General features: G+C 41.3%; 1 protein-coding gene across 3 annotated transcripts in view; it reads right to left on the reverse strand.

The window, feature by feature from the left end:
* Positions 1–16866, reverse strand: part of hth (Meis homeobox homothorax) — a 517031-nt gene that overhangs the window by 355211 nt on the left and 144954 nt on the right. The window lies entirely within an intron of this gene.

The following is a 16866-nucleotide window of genomic DNA, read 5'->3' on the forward strand; positions in this document are numbered from 1 at the left end:
AAAATACTTTATACGGCAAAGTTCCCTCGCTATTTATACCGACAGCTCAGTCATTTCGAAAACGTGTGTCCGAGCATCAGCATCGGCTTTAATCCGCGCATACAAAGTCCCACTGTTTGCTTATATACGCCCGAGGTCATGTAATGAATTTTTTATTAGATCGTGGCTGCCCAGGATGATTAGGGTACTTAGTGGCGTTGTGGCACGGCGATAAAGTTTAAGGGCGCGTTTACGCGATACACGCAATAAAAGTCAAGTTGGTGGGCGCCACACGAGCGGAGAAAAAAAAACGCCGCCGCACGACTTACGAGGCCGCGGTTCCCTCGCTCGAGGAACATAGACGAGGAAAGGTCTGTTGATTTTACAAGCGATACTTTGTGGTTTTAGAAAATTTTACTTATGCCTTTTCAGTCATTGGGTTGAAAGGTATTGCTGTGTAGCCGCTAATACGAATCGATTGCCCGTAAGCTCGTCGCCATACTTTATGTCTGATTTTTTAGTACGTGCCCGCGACAGATAAACGACGATACGCGCACGCTTTAATTGCTTTTGGGATGTTCTCTCCTCATTTGATATATTAAATACAGAATTCAACTGACGATTATTAATTGTCGCGATAATGTGCGAGAGCGTATACTTAGGATTGGCCACGACTATACATTGATAACTCCCTGTTTATTAATCGAGCTGGAATTAACGTTACCCCGGCTCTAACTTTCACACAAGAAGACTCAAATATAAATTAGAATGACAATTTCAATTAATTAATTTGCCGGTTTGCTACGTCACTGGCCACACAGAAGATGACAAAAAAGCAACGAAAGTCGAAAAAAAAGTTCGCATCTAATTTTGTCCTCCTCGCTGTCTTCGTTCGATGCTTTCATTCAACCAACTACAGTCGCAATACTATTCTTCTTATAAAGAAACGTTTTCCTCATTTACTCATAATCGTTAGCCACTCGATAATCGGTACAGCGTCGCTAAATTATCGGGGACCATGGTACGCGCATCTATACGGTACGCAACGATTCATGCAATTGCATACACAATTCCTAATTTTTATCAGCCTAAGCGTATGGATGCGAACGTAGCAGCGGCCTAACCCTCGATTATATGCGAAAGCAATACACACACGCACACGCGCACGCACACACACACACACACATATATATATATATATATATATATATATTCACGCATACACGTGCGTCGCTCTCGACGGCGCGGTTATTTTAACAACGTGGCAACCTCTTCGTAGACCGCATGCTTGTAAACCAAGGTTTAACTGAAGTCTGTTTGGCACCGCGCGCGCACGCAAGAGACAGAGAGAGAGAGAGAGAGAGAGAGAGAGAACTCGATTTATCCATCTCTTCGTCCGTTCCACTTTTACGCGCACTTCTCTCTTATAGGCATCCACCCCCACCGACGACGTCCACCTCCTCGTCATTTTCTTTATGATTTTGCGTTGGCCTGGGCGACGAAGCAAATATATGTTTCTCCTTTTCGTTTCCTCATTTTCCAATGGCTGCCGATGGGAGAAGCGAACCGGTTCCCCACGAATTCGTCGATAACACCGACGATGATTCTTCTTTATGACGTATTTCCATTCATATTCGCATTCTTGCGCCTGGTTTTCTTTCCGAGGAGTCGACGAATTATTATTAGTCTCGCAGAACTCGATATTTAGCCGATCATAATTTTGCTTTAATACGATCAGAAAAATGCTAACGGCAGGCTACAAGAAATACTGCCGTGCGCGTAGCGTAGCGTTGATCGTCGTTCGGCAATATTATTTCAGATTTATGTGGATTGAGAAATTTGACACTTTGCGCGAAAGAAAAATATCGAAAGAGTCTCGATCCTTCCAAGCGTAGTTCGACCCTTCTCTCCTCCAACACAGCCGAATGTCCATGAGTCAGGCGCTATTAATAAAAGCCTCGTGTAAAAATACATCGTACATTCGTCTTTATACCGCGTCTCGGAGCGCGAAAAACAAGAGCAACACGCCGATACGAAGAAGCCAGGAGATGATGCGCGCCTTCGAGTCCACGTGGCGCAATGTGTGGTCCATCGGGCTTTCCCTGCATTTGTTTTTCAAAATTTTCGTACTCTTGAGATAAGGCGCCTTTCACGGGTACAAAAATACGTTATCAGATATTCATGAATTCCGAAGTTGCTGCGTCGCGCGCACGCTAAGCGCCATTAATCATTTGGCTGCTTTTAAAAGCCGTTGATTGTTTCGTCGACTACGAGCAATTGCGTAATTTCGACAGTAAGCATAATTTATGACACCTCCGTCACGGTGCAAGACTGATTGCCGAGCAATACCACATACCCTTCAAGCTTTATCAATTAAGCCGTACGTTACAAAGGAGCGCACAAGCATCGATAAACCTAATTGTTTGAAGAGAGAAAAGATAAATCAGTCCTCCAATGCATCAAAATAAGTTACATCCCGGACGTAAAGTTGTCGGCTTCGAATAGCCGCATACATCAAAGTCCTGCGTACGTCGATTGAGCGAGTGATTCCCAAAAGAAACTTTGGGTAAAGACAGCCACACCCCATGGTGTTGGGCCGCGAATCGTTCATGAAATAGCATTTCTTCCCTGAAAGCCCATAAGAGTAGGTCGTTTGGAAAAGAAAACACGCGCCGCCGTGGAAGGAACACTGCCTATACCCTCGAAGATGTTGTGAGCTGAGAAAAAGAGAACGGGAGCCCCCCGACTTCCCAGATGGAAAGCGCGACGGTCGAAATAGCGTGACAACTCCGCCCCCGCTGCCATCCCACACATCCCTCACCCCGCACCGCCTGCCAATATATGACGGCGGCTCTTCATCCCTCTAGCTCTCATCAAGCCAAAGTTTCATCAGCGCCGCGACGCAAACTCATTGCATCTTCCCCCGGGCTCTAATGGAGCTCGCTTCAGCCGGCCCCAAACTTCAACCGAACAACTTTAGCTTCCCCTCCTCGTTTACTCTGGCTGACTGCACTTTCCCGCCGCCTCGCGACAACGCCGCTCTCTCCCTCCGCGGTACGCGGATAAATTTTTCTCCACTCTCCCTCACTATAATTCTCCTAACCCTCTACTCCGCCTACTCTACTCCTCTTGTCGCTCTACATCTCACGCCAGTCCGCCCACTTGCATTCGGAATGTTCAGTTGGTCATCGCACCCTGGAGTGCGATACCCAGGTGACGACGACGATTCTTTAGGAGGCCGTGTACCCGAGATACAGCAGACGCGAGGAGTTTGAATCCGTCACGACCAAATTTAATATACCGGCTGGGAAAAAGATAAATTTCGTTGCTGCGAAAATGGCCTTTTCCTCGAACTCAGTCAGCGCCGGATCGTCGCCGATCCCATCGCACGAATTGCTTCCGCTGGAAGAAATTTCGATTATTCCGACTAGCTCTACCGACCTAGTATTGCCTAGGCTGATATTTCCTAAAATTCTATCAATGATGAATGTATTGTTTTACAGGATTTACAGAGTGATTTATGGCAATGCTACTACCACCGCTTGGTTCTGCCTTCCGAGTGAAATTGAAAGAGTACGAAAAATTCGGTAACGCTGGGTGAAAAAGGGCACGCGAGACAGAGGTAGGAACGAAGGGGGAGAATGAGAGTAAACAACGTATGACTTATTTTGCAAGTTGGGATAAGGAATAGCAAAAGCACCAGCGATGCCGTATGTGATTAAAACAAGATTTTTCGTTCCATTAGCATATATGTTAATTTGCACTGGTGATAAAAAGTACCGTCACTTGATAAAAAGTCTTTTATGAATAGTTAACAACTACATAGAAACTCCTTACTCGGCTCCGATAACTTTTTAAAGCGATTCTTATTTTAGTTTATGATTACATTAAAATACACTATAATCAGAAAAAACTATCCACGCTGAGTCATTTCGAACGAGGCAGATAGTATACTAACACAATCATATGATACAACAATATCTAACTTCTACGTTCAAATCAAAAGCATTAAAATAATAATAATAATAATAATAATATTAAAAATAATAAAAAAATAATAAAATAAAAATAAAAGATAACGAAAAAAAAAATGGAATAAAATACAAAACAAACACAATAAAAACAGGAGACATTTGGCGCTCGTATAGCAATAGCAAGACCTTATAAGATACGAAAGCAAAAAGAGCTGTGCCTGGCCGAATTAACAGCATTTTAATGATAAATTACGGCATTGAGGAATCATAGCGAAGAGAATTAGCAAATAGTTAGGTGGAATGCCGTGCGCTTAATGCAAGGATCTAGCGGAAGCGTCAAAAAAGTTCGCGCCGAGCTGAAAAGTCGTAATGAGACCAGCGCGATTAAACCCCATGGATATAAATATTCGCGGTTTAACGATGCTGTAAAAGTGTCAATAAACTGCTTCCGTACCGCTCTCGTCTCGGAAAAACAATGTAATTGAAAGAGCGAAAGGCCAATTAAAGCGATAATGAAAAGGCTGCTTAACGGACGCTAATTATCATAGTGATACCCCAATATTTGTTAAATACCGTACTCAATTCCATTGCTACTCAAGCCAAAGTCCGAGATAGCTTGTTAGGCCATTTTGCAATTATAACAAATTAAAATGAGTTTAAAAGTTTGCTTCTCGACAAATGAAGCTGGCCAGTGCTATTCAGTTGCTAGTATAATATTCATAAATAAAGCGAAAAAAAAAAACAATATCACGACTTCTGACTTTTTATCGTAAATAAGCAATAAGAATTATTCGTGACTGAATTAACATATTTATAGCTATTGATAATAATAGTTTTAATTATAGATTTCAGCAATTAATAAATTAAAGTTCCAAAAATACTTGTTAAAAGCTGTATTTTAATGCGTTGTTGGATAATCAACGAACATTCTCTAATAAATCCACGCGTTTGAATAATATACGTGAGCAGTAACGCTCGTAACATGAATTTGATTAGAAGTCAACATCTAAAGAAGGAACTCCAATCGCAATTCAGTTGTATAAGGGATAGGCGGGAAGTTCCTGACGCAACTAAAATCACCGACTGTACCCACTGAAGCGACTCTTCCAGAAAATAGACCTTCTGCAAGAGGCGCGCCCTAAGCTCTTCTCGAAGACGCTCTCTTTCTCTCTCTCTCTCTCTCTCTCTCTCTCTCTCTCTCTCTCTCTCTCTCTCTCTCTCTCTCTCTCTCTCTCTCTCTCTCTCTCTCTCTCTCTCTCTCTCTCTCTCTCTCTCTCTCTCTCTCTCTCTCTCGCACTCACTCACTCAGTCGCAAACTCACTAGCTTATTCACTCTTACTCATGGTGGACGGGTGGGGGAGGGGAGAGAGAGGCATAAAGGAAAGCTAAGACGAAGAAGGCATTTTGCGGCTTCTCCGTTCACATAGATCCGCTCCTCCGAGGGAAGAATTAGCTAATGGTGCAGGATGAATCCGTAATGAGTTTGCTCTGTTCCCGCTGGCGAAATGGGATTTTGCATTCTAGTCTCTCATCATTTATCTATATTTTCTGTCTGTTTCTCATTATTTCTCAGCAACTTGGCTCGCATTTCTCTTTATATCAATAATGTTTATTCTTGCTATGCCTGACTTCTCTATATGCACGCCTACCGCACCATTATTATTTTTATTTTCATCAACACAGATGTTTGAAGAATATTCGAGTCGCACTTTAATTTGCAAATCTAAGAAACCAATAGCAAGCCTACAGATTTGATTATTCCTAGAGTTTCATAATAAACCCGAGGTCCGTTCGATGACCAGAGTCCGGAGATCATAGATTATTCGATCTTGCGGCTTGCCCCGAGCCAAGCGAGTCTTGCACTGAAATATTAATATCAACGAATAATTCCTGCTTCTACACTTGAACTTTTTTGCAGAAACACTCATTCGCTGGACTGTGTGTAGCTGCAGTCTCGTTATTTCTTGTATTTCTAAATTTTTTATGCTCCTCGTCGAAAGTCCAAAAACAAAAGCAAAAGAATAGACTAAAAAAAAAATCAAAATCAGAAATACGACAACAAGTCCCAGATTCCCGATCAACCATCGAAAGAATTAGATGGAGCGACGAAGTAGAGTGGGGCGGTGAAGTGGCGGTGGAGGGAGATGGAGAAAGAAATAAATACAAGAAAGAAATTTGAAGGTTCGAAAGGGTCTTCGTATCTATGAGCCCCGAGTGAGCAGCAAGCCTCAAAAGTGAAGGATGCAAAAAGACGGAATGAATGAGATAGAGATAGAGTTAGTGATAGGGATATATATATATATATATAGAGAGAGAGAGAGAGAGAGAGAGAGAGAGAGAGAGAGAGAGAGAGAGAGAGAGAGAGAGAGAGAGAGATATGTAGAGGTAGAGATAGTGGTAGATATAGACACAGAGAGACAGAGAGAGAGAGAGAGAGAGAGCGATAGGGGGGGGGGCACCGCAGAGCTCTGGGACGAAAGCAAGTAATACCCCGAGGAATGCGAGGAAGATGGAAGGATAGATAGGTCGTCAGCCCGCTAGAGAGGAACATATAACCCTCCTTACATTTTGCACTCGTGAAAAGGGGTTGCCTCTTTGCCTCGACTGCACTAGGAGATTTTGGGAGATGGAGCGGTATAATTCCTCGAGAATACGGGAAGAAAACGGGAGTAAGAGAACGAGCGAGCCGTGAACGATTTGAATAATGTTGCTAGATTTGAAGCAAAATTCCTTATTTAAGTTAATTTCGTGAAATTCTGACAGCTCTGAGCCTCGAGCCGTTGAGCGCATACTTTGATAAAGTAATTTAATTCCGAGCTAACGCTGATTAAAATGATTTCTCGAAACAGCATATATTTGACGATTAGTCACGCCTAAGTGATGTGCGCCAAGTTACAATTGCAAACTAGCTGCGCGCCCCGTGCGAAAACATTGCCTTCCAATAACATCAAGCGAGCACAATTTCCCGCAAATGCCATTAGAATTGGGCGCCGTGCGAATTTCATCGCATAGTGCGGGGGAACGCACCAATGCGACCGTCGCCACATTATTGTTCATTTGCAGGTATCGTTAGATGGCCCGGCGCGACTAAATACCCGTAATATGCTCGTAATATCCGAGAAAAATAATCCATTAACCAAGGCAGGTGAATTTTCTAGGCGACAGAACAATAAAGCAGTAAGGGAGACGCGAGGGAGCCTCGAAGTGACGGAAACATCGGAGTTGGCTGGGTCGGCGGCACCGCCTTGAACGTCTGCCGTTCCGCTAGCGCCTCCTGCATCTACTTTATTATTCCGGGATCGGCGTGGCGCGCAGGCTTCGCGGTAATTCTCTATTTGTCTACTTAGATGCGTGGCTCTGCGGCCGAGAAAAATCCTCGTGTTTCCGAGAAGACAATCAAAGGCCGCGGCGGCCCAGACTATTTGTGCATATGGCCGAGTGCGGGCCACGAGGATTGGACCGGACGCAAAGGGAGGAGAGAGAAAAAATTATGAAAGCATAAACGATCTACGGGATATACACACGCGAACTAGATTTCGCGCTCGGGCTAAATCGATGCTTAGGTTATTTTGCATTTTTTTATTTATTTTTTTATTTTTTATTTTTTTTTAAACCAGCTGTCGATCAGAGGTTCTCATTTTAGTGTAAAGTGGCGCTTTGGAGGAACCTGGGATGCCAGGGCATGGAGCCGAATGCATCACTCTTGGCTCGCGCCCACTGAGAGCGCGAGTTTTGGTGAAATCGCAGCATTTGCTAATTGCTCGGGACTGTTCGCGTTCGTAATGTCGTTATTACGAAGCCGACCGCGTGGTTTTTACGCTTGGACAAAGTCCCGGTGAAGCGGCACTTCAAAATTAATTATCTCACAGCATGTTTCGAGTGTCGTTTAGGAGCGCAGACTGGACGGCTATCTGAAAAACCGCTTCGACTAGTTTTAATGGCGCCTTCTTGCGTCAAAGTACCATCGTGCCCTCGTCTGGTTCCACCTCAGGCTCGGCTCAACGGACACGCGAACATCCTTCGACGTCACGCCACACTCACGTATCAACTTCCTTTGCTTAAACAGTCGCGTCCGCCTATGAACGTGAGGGCAAGAAACGAATAGATGAAAAAAGACGATAGAATGAAACGAACGATTGATGAGACGAGGAGACAGCGGGGGGGGGGGACAAGGAGCCACGCATCATAAAGCAAATGCACGTGCACGTGAACATTTTGTCGACGCGAGCCTCCCGAGCTCTCCGCGCTTTTCTACATCGCGTGACGAGACGATTCAGCGCCAGATAAATAATTGATAAATAAGCGAATAAATTATTTACCAAATCGCTTTTTTACTTCATTTCCTATGCATACAAACTGTAAGTAACTCACTCCTCCTTCTCTAATGCTCTCGTTTTGTTCGCCCCTCTCGCAGCGTTTCTCCTCCTTTCCGCGTATTGCCATTTTTCCTGCGTTCTCGGTCAGGTTCACGGTTCACCTCGGACAGGAATCTCAATCGCGTGATCGACATCGTAGGCCGAGCCGCACGAATAAAGCCTCCACCGACGGAAAATTTACCGTTTGCCGTGAGCCAAGCCTAAACTCTCCAAAGCTACCTACCTCCCTCCTCCTTTTCGCTCCTCCTCTTCGCTCCGACATTTTTTACTCTCTCTCTCTCTCTCTCTCTCTCTCTCTCTCTCTCTCTCTCTAAGACTCTTGACGTCTATTTAATCCTACATTTTCGATCGTGGCTCTTGATATTCTAGTATTTGGCCGGACAACGACTCGACGAATAAACAAAAACAACTTCAAATTTATCATTTTTAGTCCAATTAACCTATTAGGGTCTAATGATAAGTAAATATTTATTCTTTATTGTTAATTATTAATGCAAAATATAATAAATAATATTTTTTATTTCTCTAAACATACATATGTCAACGTTTCAATTTTGTATCATTCGCCTACGCACCCACATTTCCTCCCCGTATTCATCGATTTCTACTTTTCGCTTTCTTAGTACATAAGTCCTCCCCGCCCCCCAACGCGTGTATCGGTATCGACGCTCTCTCCCCATCCTCCGGACCCCTCACTCGCTGATGCATTTTGCACTGGATATAGGAACTCTCCCACTCTCTTAATCTTACAGGGACAGAGATATTAGTTATTATAACACTCGAGTCGTCGTGTTCTTGCGTACGGAACGAGCGAAAAAGAGCGCGTGGAATTACAGAGTCGGTCAAGGGTCAAATCGAGGATCGAGTAAGAACAAGGCGATGGATGATCTGAAGAAGGGGCGAGAGGAAACAGAGTCAGTAATACTGCTCACTGATATCGGCACTTATATCGTTTGAAGTACATACGTGCAGGCAGGCGAACGCATTGAGAGAGACAGAGAGAGAGAGAGAGAGAGAGAGAGAGAGAGAGAGAAAGACGCATACGCGCGCGCACACACACACAACAGTGGTTCCGTGACCGATGGCGAAGAAAGAAGCGTTATACTCGTCTCCTTCTGACGCTCGTTAATGGATCGAACAAGACGAGCGCGTCATGCGATGAAGGGGCATCGGATGTCAGGAAGCAAGCCGCGACAAAAAAGTGCCAAACGCTGGTACTGGAGTGAATGATCCTTACTCGGAGCTCTCATAATTATATGCGTGCGCTTTGAAACAAGGAAAAACTTAAAAATACCGAGCCGTCGAATGTCCGTTTTTTTTATGTTTTTTTTTCGATGATGTTGTCTTTGCCGGTGCTTGTATAGTATATTGCCAGGAATTAACATACATGCCAAGGGAATAAATCGAAATGGTCGATTTTCCAGGCTGATTAATAATACAGAATGTACAAAACATTGCTTTTCTCTTGGCGATCGGTCAAAACATATAAAATCAGATAATCCATCCCTTTATCTCTCGAAATCATTCAAAAAGTATAATGGAAAATAAGAAAATATATATATATATATATATATATATATATATATATATTTCTGTTGGCAGCCGTATATATAAAAAGTCTCTGTTTTATATATATATATATATATATAATTCTGTTGGCAGCCGTATATTTAAAAAGTCTCTGGTTATAAAAATTAAATGCATGAATAACTTTTCACCCTTTTTTTTGTTGTTGTTTTACAAAGATGTTTTATAACTTAATAAATTACATAAAATTAACAAGCCACTCTTAATAAAATTGGCATCACTTGCATTTATGAAGATTCTTTTTATGCAATTTACAACAATTTCATTTTGATAACTTACATGGTTTATTTCAAATTTATGATATCTGCGGATGTTGTCGGCACGTAAGGAGTTACTAAAATTCTCATAAAAAAGCTCACAAGCACTTTGTATCGAGTATTTCAAGCCTCATAATTGAACTCTACAAAACATAATTTATTAATAATTTAACGAATTAGCACATCCAATTTTCTAGAGAATCGAAAGTATCTATTTGTCAATTGCATGCACAGGCGCTTTATCGCTGAATCTGTAAATCTTGATTAGGGCTACAATTAAATCGAGTAGGCGCAATGAAATAACGACGGGCCAATGATGTTGTCGATAATATGCTCTAATAGATAGAAGCGCTATAATAAATTTTCCAATGACGCACATAATTGCGAGGCAGACTGCGCAGCCGTCGGTTAGATAAGTTTTTCATCTTGCGATTCGCTATCGCTGTCGCGCGCTCAACGAAAGGTAAATAAGGAAAATAAGTCATAATGAATGTTTGCAAATTTGTTGATAGTGAAATATATTATCGGTGCGCAATTAATCATGAGCCGACTTCCAAGAAATGATTCAACAGCAAAACCACGCATGAGTATTCAGAATTTCGAATTATCAATGAAGTGCGGAAGTCATTGTTGTTAGGAAAAAATTTCAATGAAAAAAAAAGAAAGTGATGTGCAAAAAAAACTTATTGATTTCGATTAGAAGCATAGTAAACAGTTATTATTAATGAGATTTCCAAAGCTCGGCAGTTATCGACCCTCGGTCTGTCCAATTGCCCGTCAACATGACAGCGATACATATTTATTATCCATTAACACGTCAATTAACTTCATGTCTCAGCCCGCAACCACGGATAATCAATCCTGGCCGCAAGACTAGAATGACCAAGACTTCTAAAAATTTTATCTTAATTGTCTAATAATCTCGGGCATTACATTGCATTATAATTTTTTGTTCACGCAACCAAAAATTCCCTTGAATTAGACAAGCAATTAAGCAACGCTGACGCTGAAATGTCAATCGTACGAGTATCCCGCACAAGACCTTTTGTCAATCTTAGCCAATTGGCTGTGTATTATGGATAATGGAGGATGGGAAAAGAGGCAAAACACAACCGACATCACGATTAAATCGATTTAACGCGTACGCGCATCATAATCGCATATTAGCCATTACGAGTACGAAGAACTGCCATACGAAGAAGACATTGACACCCGCGCACTCTGCACGGAGCGAAAAATCATTGCAAAAGAAAAAAGTTTGCGTTACGCAAATCCGTTCGGGCGCGAGTTCGTCGAACCATGCGCCAACCGATAAGTTAATAATAGCGTGGATCTCCTCGGCGAAATACAAAAAGAACAACGGCTCATTGGGAGAAGAAAAAAGAGAGGAACGAAGAGGCGAGAAAGTGAGATAGCACGGCCGGACGAAAAGAGCGAGCCGCAGATTTCCTCCTCCCTCTCGAAAAGATAAGGTCGGTCGGGTTCGTTATAAACAAGGGGGCGCGGTCGTGTCCTTAAATTCGCGGCGCTCATCACCTGGATTCCTTCACTTCCAAATTGGCAATAAAGAGGCACCATCGACACGCTGGACTCTCGGACTCTCGGACTCTCGCGCGTCTCTTCGAGGCGGAAGATGAGTGGCAAAATAAAAAGAAGGACAGTGAGGGTGGGAGAGCGGGAGGAAAGAACCACATGAAAAAAAAAAGCGTCCAAGCGAGTCCAAGTTGCCGGAGGTGAACCGTGGCGAGGGAGAGGGTGTATGGTGCGCGTAGGGGGTGGGAAGGGGCCGGGTCTGGCAAACATGAAGGCCTCATTATGCCCGGGAAAGAAGTTGGCGAGTCGGGGAAAGAAGACGGCCGATAACCAACCGATACGCGCGTTCGCTCGAAAACACAGAAAACACGGAATCAGCCTCATTACTTCTATCTCATTCTCGAAGGAGGGAACGGCGCGAAAGCATAAAGCGAAAAAAGACGAGTCGCCCCTCGTTCGTTGTTTCATTCCCTTCGCTTTTCTCCCCCTTTTAGCGCGTAGACGGCGACGATTTCTTTTCCTCCCACGACTTCCAGGAATATACGTGATCATTGGATGCGCGAGGATTGCTGTGGACCACGAAGAGCGGGACCCTGGTGATATGGACCTCGACATTATAAAAGTCAACAAACGGCCTTTTCTTATGCTCGATATTAAAAGAATAAAATGAACTAAAATAACGTAATTCCGTCGCCGAATTGACCGCCGATTGTGCTAAAGTTCTTATATGGCCGCGCAACATTTCTCTGGAATCTTTCAGGAGTTCCACGAGTGCCACTCGCGCGGACCTTTCACGTGTCCTCGCAACGATCCTAATCAATACGAAAGGGTTCTCTTATGCGCTTATAAATAATTTCGTTTTAACGGACCGTGAAAGCCACCATCAATGACGCGTAGTCTTTCATGTAGTAATGTTTTGTTATTCGTATCACTTAAGAAACTGATGTTATTCAGGATCATGGGGGAGGGGGTAACTCTTATATAGACCTATAACTCTTTTAATATTTTCAAGCGAATACGTAAAGCATGACGCACGAATGTTCTAGTTGATGATAAACTTGCTCTCGTTGATTCTCCGAAGACGAGCAATCTATTTCTATTTTATCGAAAACGTACTTGGGTATTAACTTTGGCGGAAAACATTACAAGATAAACCAACATTTAATAATGCGCTATAATAAAATGCTTCGGTCGATGTAATTTCGCTGATACCGAAGACGGAAATTATTAGGCTTGTTTTGCGCACCAAGCAAACATTCACATCGGATAATTAAATAGAATCGTCCATAAGCGTTTACGTTTTATCGTACGAAAAACTATACTTGGTGATTTCGGCAACCCTTCACTAAACTTTGTTAAAAGAATGACTATAAACGAAGCGCCACGGGATTTTATAAAATAACCTCTCCCTCCCCCCCCCCTGCTTTATAAAACGAACCGTGCTCAACGCAAAACATTTAAGGTAGTCGTAAAATCGGTACCTCCAGTCCTCAAGTATTCCCAGTCTATTCGCGCACCTATTAATTTACCTTAAGCACCTGTCCCATTAAGCAAACAGTTTATCCCGACAATAGAGTCTAATTACATATTACTCGTAGGAACTATTTAATAACCAGTTGTCATAAAATATTCCTTAATCGAGGCACCGTTTGAATTTAGGGAAAAGGAATACAGAGCAAGTACAATTAAAATCTCCTCCGCAGGCTTGATGTTACCGATAAAATCGCAATCGTGGATGCGCGATCAGTGTGAAACAACGGGGCCGCACGCGCCCTTCCTACCACAATGCGACAGCATTTTACGAGATCTGCCCAATGAATTCTCTTTACCGTCAATTATACATCCGTCAACGCATGCGCATCGCATGTTCGTCCGGGACGCATGAAAATAGTATGGATTTAGGTTTGATTTCCGCGGTAAATGATCGAAACTGCTGGCAACCACTTCCATAATTCCCCGAGTCCGAAGGAAATAATTGCGGAAACTGAATCGATGCCGACTTTAAAATGGGAAAGAAAATGTCGGAATGTTTTTAAAATTCAACTGACCACCGAAATACATGCCGGCAAATTATTTCTAAGGCTGCGGTGAGATGCCGTTTATATTGTAAAATCTGAATCGCTTGTTCGATAATTTAACGAGTCCGATATTTATTTAGCCAGTGATGACTATTTAATATTTCATCTGTTTAAATGCAAGAAAATAAAATATTGGGCTATTAAATAATCACTTAAAACTGTCTGCCATCGTCGAGTTTTTATATAATTCATATTTAAAGACGATGTAAAAATGCTACATATACCAGGCTACCTAATAATAAAAATCAATTACTACGTATGTAGATAATAAATCGTCACGGCATTAACATACTCTTAAGAGGATACATTCGAGCGTATTACATACAAAATGTTCTTTTTATTCTGCACGTGATTCGACACAATTCAATGTATACTTTATTATACACGCGAGTAACCACTGTATCGATTTTTATCTATCAAGGCCTATTCACTATGAATTTCTCTATTGAATAAGTCATGTACAGATTTCCTTTCTAATAGCCATTATTTTCTAATTAATATTAATTAGTAGGTTTGTATAATCGTTTCATTACATATGCAATAAATATAAATTGTAGACAGTATTGAATGTTTTGAGAAATTTTTTTTTTTTTTTTTTTTAAATTATAAGTATGAATAAAGAATAAATTCAGTCTTAGAAGATAAAAATCTAATAAAAGTCTGGTAGTTAATTATGTATTAGGCTAAAAATAATGAAAAGCTAATTTCATTCGACTTTTTCCATTAGAAATAATTAGATTTATTAATGGCTTCAGTAATATTTTCAAGTTTTAATGTAAAACAAACATAGAAGTCGACATTAATATTAAAATGACATTGTCCTATTAAATAATAGTATCAATATGTATAATTAACTACGAAAACTGTATTATAATTACATTATTCTTATTTATTTATTTTTTTGTTCTTGTTATTGTGTTTCAACAAAAACAACATTCACAGAGATGAGACGAAAAGTATTCGTAGATAATCAACTAACATTTGAGGTAAGGAGTGTCGGTGCCAAGCCTTCTGATTCTAAATTCAAGTGTCACATCAAAGTTGGCGTTGAAATTTAACTGACCGACACACCGGCACTTTGACTCTGAAAAATGTCTTTGAAATTGTTTTTCACGCTTCGCAAGTAGGTTGAAATGGAATTGTATTGCAAAGAATACAATAAGCGTTGGGCGAAACGTAAAGTACATCCAGGCAAAATTAATAATAAAAACGCTATTATGAAGCGAAAGAGAGGGAAGGAGAGAAAGAGAGAGAGAGAGAGAGAGAGAGAGAGAGTTAATGAAACGAGAGGCAAATGGCTATTTGGAGAGTGACAGTAGAGGCTATGGTAGACAACATCGCACGACGTTAGGCTTAAGTAAGCTGCGACGATGACAATCATGACGACGACGACGACGACGACGACGACGACGACGACGGCGAAGACGATGACGCGTTGACGCACGACACGAGCTACCCATGATACTCACGGCAACGTAGACTTGGGAAAGATCGAAAGCCGTATTATTTTGTAAAAAAGTAACACCTAGGCTTAATTGAAATTTGATGAGAATATGGCATTACGTACTCATTCCCTTCTCTACCGAGCAATAATTGCACAAGTCTTTTAATAAGTGGCGACAATCATTATTCCTGTATGCATTTCCGTCGTTTTTTACAAGTCGTTCCAGGAGCCAATATTACAGTTATTCTATTAATAATCACATTGTATATCGTAATTCATAATAAATTGGTATGAAGCGACGCTTTTTTGAAACTACTGCAGTTGTTTGAGATTATTCTTTTGTCATGTCGTATGTAAAACTCAACCAATTATATATATTTTGAGAACGCATAATTTTTTTAGTGGAACGCTAACTAAATTGGACATAAAAAATGTATTAGGTCTGTTATATTTCCAAATAAATGTAAATAATATATTAATAAATTTAATAAATTAATTGAGAAAATGTCAATGACTGATATAATCAATGAGTACACAAAACAGAATTTACTCTTTAATAAAGATAGCGACTGTATTTATTATTAAATTGACATGAATCACTCAAGACGTTCTTGAATATATTTTTAATACATTATTTTTCGTAAAAGTTTTTACAAACTTTACAAACGCTGTATTAAAGTTAAAAAGTGATAGCAAAAATAATTGATAAATATTTACTATTGCGTGTCCATGGCGTCGTTGAACGCTCTTCTGTAGCTTCATTAATTTGATTGCAGGGTAAATTACGCAAGTCATTAAATAACGATTATCGCGATGAAAAAATAGCACTATAGTTATAAGAGTCCTTAGAAAAGAGAAAATGACTTTTTGTAGGTAAAAACGCACCAAGCTCATTTGCGTCTTGAGACAGCCTCTGCGTTCGCCCTGATTGTTATTGATCAGTCAATTTATGCATGGCCATATACACAGATGCATTGGAGAGGTTGGAGAAAGTAAACTGGTAAAAGAGGGGAGGGGTAAGGGGTAGGGGGGAGGGGGTAGCGAGTTAGCGAGAGTGAGTGCGTGCGCGCACGTGTATGCGAACGAAACACTACACGTCCAACGCTTTCATAATGTTGGCACGACAGAGCGACTATAGGCGACAGATCTTAATGAATCTTTATGGGATCGTGTCGTGAACTTGTATTCCCTCCGGTGACTGACTGTGAAGTCCGTCTACTGTTGTACCCATTGGCGCGCTTCCATTTTGGCAATTCTCCGATCGCTCACCCCCTCCCGCCGCCGCGGGCATAAATGTCTTGACACGCAACTATTTTCATTCGGCAATTTTTATTTAAATATACCGTTGACCAAAAGCTTATCGTTCATTTCGCGTGCTTATAAATAAATCTAGTTTAAATAATCAATGCTGTCACTGTCGAAACATTTTATTTACACATTCAAGCCTTTTCATCGCGACTAATTTATTATGGCATTCTCACAAATGTATCTTGGCTTGAAAGTCACATAGCGTTAATTCTCGCATCAAGTGCTCTCATAATAATTGTTAGGATTAACTTTACAGACATCTTGACAACTAGAATAGCTTAAAACTAGAAACCAAAAAAAGGCTCCTGGCTCCACCACTCCAACGCGTTT

The sequence above is a fragment of the Ceratosolen solmsi genome, unplaced genomic scaffold (assembly GCF_000503995.2).
Source record: "Ceratosolen solmsi marchali unplaced genomic scaffold, CerSol_1.0 scaffold14, whole genome shotgun sequence".
Classification (NCBI taxonomy): domain Eukaryota; kingdom Metazoa; phylum Arthropoda; class Insecta; order Hymenoptera; family Agaonidae; genus Ceratosolen; species Ceratosolen solmsi.